We start from the raw sequence: 6,748 nt of genomic DNA, 5'->3' as shown, positions 1-6,748 counted from the left end.
ATTGATTGTAAAATAATAAGCAATAATTTAAGGCACAACAGGAAACAATAAGAAAAGATTTAATTTCTGAACTGGGGTTACTCTACTATCAAGGTTACAAAAGAAAGAGAAAAGAAAGACAATGCTTCAGGCTATATACATGCACAAAATAACTAGCTACCAGAATCCTTCAAGTAAATTTCATCAGAAAAAACCTCGATGTCAGATGTCAACAGAGCAGTAGCCACAAAATCATCGAATGCTATGCCATAACTCTTGATCCTCGCACTATTACCAAGACTGTCAATTGACAGCTCCGGCAACTGCATGCTTCCCTCCAAAAACTGCACAACATGCCGCATCCTCGGCCTTGCCATAGATTCAGGATGAGAACACAACAACCCCAATTTGATCACCAACTCAGCCTCTGCTTTGTCAAACAAAGACTCCAAATTCGGATCAACTATGCCAAGAACATTCCCCTTCTTCCACGATTCCAACACTGTCTCAACAAGCCCCGGCACATCCTCATATGCATTAAGTTCCATCGGTCTCTTTGCACATACAACTTCCAAGAGAAATACTCCAAAGGAAAAAACATCACTGCTTGTCGTGGACTTGCCGGTTCGGCTGATCTCTGGAGCTAGGTATCCCAACGTACCGACAATGTGTGTGGTTTGTGGATTGGTTCCGTGGTCGTACAATCTTGCCAGACCAAAATCACTTAGCTTTCCATTACGATTGGCATCTAGTAAAACATTACTTGACTTGATATCCCTATGCACGACGACTTGCTCCCAGCCCTCATGCAGGTACAGCAGGCCAGTTGCTACATCTTTGATGACCTTAAACCTCTCACTCCAGCTTAGAGGCGGTTTCTGGCCACCGAAGAGGAGTTTATCGAGACTGCCGTTCTCCTCATAATCATAGACCAAAAGAAGCTCGCCTTGACGCCGGCAGTAGCCAAGGAGCTGCACTAGATTCCGGTGCCTCAACCGGCTCAAACTCACAATCTCTGACACAAACTCTCTGGCCCCTTGTTTTGAGTGGTGTGATATTTTCTTCACAGCAACTTTGACTTTTGATTTTGGCAGGGTGCCCTTGTAAACCTGGCCAAACCCACCGGACCCGATTAGGTTTATGTCATTAAATCCTTTTGTTGCATTAAAGAGATCCTTGTAGGATATCCTATGAGGACCATATTCCAACTCCCAATCTTCTTTTATCTCTGAAAATTTCTTTATCCGCTTTACCAAAAGGAAGAGACCGATAACCAAGGAGAACACAAAAAATCCTACGGTCAAAGGCAACACAACAGGCAAGACCATTGATGTTCCTTTGTTGCTGTCAGTTTTATTGTATGGAATGGATGGAAGGCTTGAGAAGTCTAGGGTTTGAGCATTGCCTCGGAGGATAAAGCTCCACCCTAAAACATAATGCTTCGCCGAAGCTGCACCCGTTGATGAGGAGAAACCAACAAACATTTCATCAAGGACGATAGCTGAGAGGTTGACTAGAGATGTGAGAAGGGGAATTTCTGGTCGCTTGGTTTTAATTGGAGCCATTCTGACTTCAAGCCTCATATCTTCACCAGTGTAGTCTATCCATACCTGCTGTGCTTCCCCGCTTGCCAGTATCAGTGTTATGAACTCGCTTCTATCTTTGTCATAGTACCCGGCTGTAGTAGAATTCAAGGAAATCAAGCTGTTCACATCTATTCCGACATGATTATGGTTAATGTCAAAGAACTCAATGGTTTGTACCGTGTCTAGCTCGACTGCTATCAGGTGGTTGCTTACATTGCCATTGTCGGTAGTGTTGACGAGACCTAAGTGCTGACTTGGCATAGAACCAGGCAGATCTTTCGACGGAGAGATCACAAAGGCGAGGCCATGGCCTCCGACGTCTGGATACTGAGATATAATGGCAAATACAAAGGTTGTGGAAAAGGATATAGGATGGCCACTGGAGGGGTTCACAAAGTTAATAGGAGTTGGATGGAATGCATGGCCTAGGGATTCCTGGGAATAGTTTGTTAGCTGTAGGAGGCCACTTGAGGTGATCTGTGCAATGCCACTTAGCACCAAGTTTGAGTTGGTAAATCCATTAAAGATGAATTCATTGTTGTTGGTGGTGGTAGCAATGCCAATGGCCAGGTGAAGAAAGAAAATCAAGAATAGAAAATTCTGAGGTTTTGGTGCCATATATAAAAATTGGATATGGATAAGAATTTACATGCATGATAGTGTTTCCTTCAGGTTTGAAAAGGTTACAGCTCAGAACGTGAGTATACAAATTAAGGAACTGTTAATTCTGGGTGTTGCAGTACCATTGGTGGGTTTATTGCATGATCACCTGTCAAAATGTATCATTAGATAAAATATATCAGAGTCAAAGATTACATCTTTAATTTCTGCATAAGCTTGTTGAATTAGAAAATGAAGTATCCACCACGCTGATATTAAATGCATTGATGAAGCCTAGCAAACGGGTTATATATATATATAACATATACATGTGGATAAATTATCTCATTTCATGCTTATTTAGAATTTAGTTATTTGTTATATTTTTGGGGACTAGATCGATATATCTTCCAAGTGCTTATTAAACGTACGAATCTGCCAAAATTAAAATATTAATTGAGCACTAAAACAGTATTCAAAATGAAAACAGTACTTACAAGTTACAATGGAAAAGGTTTTGTCTTCAAATTAAGGACAAGCCAGGGGAAGTATTTTAAATTTGAACATCAGTTAAAAATACTTCTCGCATTCCAGAACAAAAGGCCAACAATTAGCTATAAGATTAATTCTTCGAAAATCGAGATTGGCGTTGAATTTTTGCATCTGCTTATAGGTTTCCAACAATTTTATGCACATGATGACCTGACAATACTATATATCTCAGATGCCTCATGAGAACTTCTGACAACATTAATTTTTTTTTTTAGTTTGCTAATATTAATCAAGTATATATATGTATCTTAATTTATGAACATATATATATAAATATATCTATACACAGGAAAACAATAATTATCTACAAAAACTCGGAACGCAAAAATGTCACCTTACCACGGGATGCGATGCAGCAACTAAATAACACCACAGAAGGCCCTTCTTAATTCGCCGAGTATCTATTTCAAAACAAACGTCTCCTTACCGCTTCATTTGCCTTCTCCCTCTCTCTCTCTCTCTCTTCTTGAAATGGTTGGAGCAACTGCCAAGATCCTCTTTCTCTCTGTGGCGTTTACTATGTTTAATTCGTGCACAATGGTTACACGGCAGCAATTATATATCCCATCAGATGAGCTGGCCGAATTATTAAGCCCATTTTATCTGCTTATTATAAATTCTTCTCAGATCAAAGACATGTCTGGCTTTCAGGGAGAAAGAAGCTAGCCTGGTCTGTGTTTCTCCATTCTCGAATAAAATAACCAAGTCAAATAACCCAATATTGATCTGCTAATAAATCCCCCTATTGAAGTTTCTTTTTAGAGTGAGGCTGTATATGGTAACATGTATATCACAAATCAGTCTATATTATAGACTCGTATTTTCATTTTCAAATTTAAAAAGTTCAGCATGTATTGTAGACTCGTATTTTCTTTTTCAAATTTAAAAAGTTGATGTCTACCGCTTAACATAATATGCATATAAAAGTATATTTGCATACATATCAAATTTTATTTACTATTTTAAAATGAGTAGAAAATCACTTGATCTAAAAAATTTAGATCATTTAAAAATAATGATTTTCTATCTATTAAAAAGATAGTATTTAATAAAATTGTAAAAACTGTAAAAGCATGGTATCCATATACACATTTTAATTAAAAAAAATATATGTTTAACGGATTGGATTGACTATTTAAACTTAATATATATATATATAGAGAGAGAGAGAGAGTAAAGCTAGGGTGTGATGTGCTCACCAAGAGAGTTTGGTGAGCACAACTCCAAAAGTTCATCGGATCGACTTCAAACGCCAAATTCAAACCGTTGAAATCCATGTGCATACAAAATTTTGAAAGTTTTGAGTTTATTTGCTACACGGTCAAGCGGTCAAAGAAATAATAAAAATTGACTATATAAAACAACTTATAAATTAACTTAATAAAATGTTCATTTCTTTGACCACTTGACCGTGAAGCAAATGAACTCGAAACTTTCAAAATTTTGCATGCACATACATCACTTATGAAGCACATGGATTTCAACGGTTTGGATGCGGCGTTTGAAGTCGATCCGATGAACTTTTGGAGTTGTGCTCACCAAACTCTCTTGGTGAGCACATCACACCCTAGCTTTACTCTCTCTCTCTCTCTCTCTCTCTATATATATATATATGAGATGGGTTACGGTGAGTTGCGAAGTAAAGCGACTATTTTACTCTACGCTCATATTTTGTGATTTTTAAAGTTCAAAACGTCGATCCGAACCGTTCATCTTGTTCTCCATATTGAAATGTGCTTGCAGACCAAATTTTACATTTTTTGGAATTTTTTACTATTTATTAAGCAATTTTGAAAGTCGCTGATTTGATGGTCTAGAAAATTTTACTGTTTTTTTACTGTTCACAGTAAAACATCAATTTTCAAAAATGCTTAATAAATAGTAAAAAAATTCAAAAAAAATATAAAATTTGGTCTCCAAACACATTTCAATATGGATTAAACATCTAACGGTTCGGATCAGTCGTTTGGACTTTCAAAATAAAAATACGGCGTGAAGTAAAAACGCGTTTTACTTCGCAACTCACCGTAGCCCATCTCTCTCTCTCTCTCTCTCTATATATATATATATATATAAATTTATAGCACGAGTCGACTGTAATATGCCTAATGTTACCATAGTCATCCTTCTTTTTATCCTAAGAGCATCTACATCCCTGAAACTCTTGGTGTTTCTAATATGATGTGGCAGTTTCTTTTTATTGTATGCAGTAACGGATCTAGGATTTTAACATAAATTTTTTTTAATTCCATTGGATTGTTGTAATTTCATTTGATTTTGTATTTTCTGTTTTTTAAAGTACATATATATCTAAATTACAAGATATATATATCACATTTTACAGGATATCACACATCGAAATGTTATGTTGTAATTGTTGTTTTTTTTTTTGTATTTACCTTCTCTCATTCATTTTTCCTTTGCAATGACGAATTAATTTGATCTATTAATTTTACAGTATTTTCTCTGTTAATTTTACAGTATTCATCTTGTAATTTTACAGTATTCATCTTGTGAAAATCTGGAGGAAATAGATGATAGAGAGACGATATGGAGTATTGATCTGTTAATTTTACAGTATTTCCTCTATTAATTTTACAGTATCCATCTTGTGATTTTATAGTATTCATCTTGTGAAAATTTGGAGGAAAGAGATGATAGAGAGGCGATATGGAGTATTATATGTTAATTTTACAGTATTTTTCCGGTTAATTTTATAGTATTCATCTTGTAATTCTACAGTATTCATCTTGTGAAAATCTGGAGGAAAGAGATGATAGAGAGACGATATGGAGTATTGATCGTGTCATTTTACAGTATTCACCCTGTTAATTTTACAGTATTCATCTTGTGAACAGTTACTAATGTTTAACAATGTGGTTATGAATATTTGATGTATTGATGATTTATAGTTTGCATCTTTGTTAGTTTTATTGTTTCAATCTTTTAAATTTATAGTATTGAATTTTGCAGTGTGTTTATCTCAGTTTTATAGTGTTTTAGGTTTCAGATTTACAATTTTATAGTTTGCATCTGTTAGTTTTATATTTTACATTTGGAAATTTTACAGTATTAAAGTTCTATAGTTTGCATCTTTATGTTTTACAGTATGTATAATTTTAATTTATAGGATATAAATATTAATAATTGAAGAAAAAAATTATGAATTTTTTTTCAGAAAAAATTAAAATTAATTTTAATTTTGAAAAAGAAATTTTGATTCAAAAAAATTAATTTATTATAATTTCCGGGACTATTTTGAAAAACTGCAAGTTTGAGAAGTGGTTCAATTTTAAAATGTTCTAGAATATTTTAAACTGTCATTAACGGTAAGTTAGAGAAGTATATCAAGTGGTCCCGCATCAAGTACAGTTAGTTTGGCAAGTTGTGCAAGTTGCAAGTACACAAAGTGGTCCCACTGAATGTTAGAAATTTAAAGTGTGTTTTTTATAAGATTTGTTATACTAGTTACAGCATTGAATTAGTAATTTTACAGAATTAGCGCAAGTCAAATGACAGTTTTTCTGTGGACAGACGCTTCTTTTTTTATATTGTGGTTATGTGCATATTGAAGACTCCTAAATATTTAATTTATTATAGTGTAACTTCTGCCGTAATTGTATTATAAATCTGACCTAGGGAATTGCGACAAAGTATACTTCTAAGTTGAGTTTAGAGATTCAATGAATCTGGACATAGATTATGATTGGTTTGTTTTCCCGTTCTCCCTATTTCTTTATAGTTGCGATATATCCAAGCCTTAAGATTGCTTTAAATATGCTAATTTTTTATAAGATTAAAATTGAGACTTTGGACCGGAAGTACAAGACAAAAGCTCATATTAATTAATTATGGTCTCGGATTTTCTGATTTTATCATGCTAGGTAGTCGAATGTGAAAGAACAATACTTTAAAGCAAAACGATTGCACGACTTGTTAAACAACAATATTGTAGATTTTAGAAAATGTAAGGTCAAACAGGCTCGAATGATAATAATTAATTGTTAGTCTTAGAGATTCGTCTCTTAAGT

The 6,748-nt window shown here is 34.5% G+C and overlaps 1 pseudogene; it reads right to left on the bottom strand.

The window, feature by feature from the left end:
* Nucleotides 1-38: 38 nt before the first annotated feature.
* LOC144544576 (L-type lectin-domain containing receptor kinase SIT2 pseudogene) lies at nt 39-2,259 on the bottom strand (annotated as a pseudogene).
* Nucleotides 2,260-6,748: the final 4,489 nt, after the last annotated feature.

This window comes from Carex rostrata, chromosome 2, assembly GCF_964058835.1.
Source record: "Carex rostrata chromosome 2, lpCarRost1.2, whole genome shotgun sequence".
In the NCBI taxonomy this organism is placed as follows: Eukaryota; Viridiplantae; Streptophyta; class Magnoliopsida; order Poales; family Cyperaceae; genus Carex; species Carex rostrata.
Note: the sequence above shows the minus strand (reverse complement) of the source record. Positions and strands in the feature narration are given on the sequence as shown.